A 1,177-nucleotide genomic window follows, 5' to 3' on the forward strand; every position below is an offset into this window, starting at 1 on the left:
GATATCTATTCAACGGTTATGGGGATTCATTCATTCCGATGCCATCGGTATTCATTACTAATGATGTTGAATTGAATTATCTATTAGAATTGAATAAAATGCTTCGGACTCCGACTGTTTTTTGTGTGACTTTAATTACGAAGGATGTTATCGAAAGTGAACGCGAAGATTCAGATAGGGCGGATAACAATGATCGAAGTTTTTGGGAGACAGTGGAGATAGTTTCTGCAGATGATGTGGTTATTCCTGAGACAATTGTTTCTGATCGTGATGTCGCTGTTACGCGCAGAATTTCGTCGACGGTTGAAAACAATGAGAATATAAATGAGTTTACAAATGAGAATTTGATTACTTTATCTCGACAGAGACATGAGCCGGGTGAGAGCTCATAGGTTGGAACAAGTGGACCGTCCTCCAATTCTTCCCGTGTGGCTCCCGATTATGAGGACTTGTATGTCGAGCAACTATTTGAAACCAAGAAAGATTTGCAGGAAGCTGTGCACCGGCTAGCATTAAAATATAACTTTGAGTTCGAGGTAAAAAAATCAAACAAATCATTGTTGACAGTTGTCTGTGTTGAAGGCAATTGCAATTGGCGCTTGAGAGCAACTAAGATGGACACGAATGAGTGCTTCGTAATTCACAAGTATTCACGGGAACATACTTGCGAAGTAGGAATTCTTCGAAACGATCACAGGCAAGCTCGAGCGTAGTTTATTGGTCGATAGATAATGCACAAATATCAGGACCCACGGACGATCTACAGACCTTTTGATATCATTAACGACGTCCGTCAAGAGTATGGAGTGGTCATGAGCTACTAGAAAGCCTGGAAGGCTAAAGAATGTGCTTTGGAGGATTTAATGAAATCGGCTGAGGAGAGCTATACTAAATTGGTCAGGTATTACCATAACATGGGGAGAACTAATCCTGACACGACATTTTTTATTGAGACGGGGAGCGATAATTGTTTTAAGTATTTCTTCATGGCTTTCGGACAATATATTCGGGGGTTTCAAAATGCAATGCGACCCATAATTCTAGTTGATGGTACAACTTCGAAAGCTAAATATCAAGGCAAATTAATTATTGCTACATGTCAAGACGCCAACATCCAAATTTACCCTATTGCATTCGACATAGTCGACAGCAAGAATGATCTGTCCATGCCTTGGTT

Source organism: Olea europaea, chromosome 17, assembly GCF_002742605.1.
Source record: "Olea europaea var. sylvestris chromosome 17, O_europaea_v1, whole genome shotgun sequence".
Taxonomy (NCBI): domain Eukaryota; kingdom Viridiplantae; phylum Streptophyta; class Magnoliopsida; order Lamiales; family Oleaceae; genus Olea; species Olea europaea.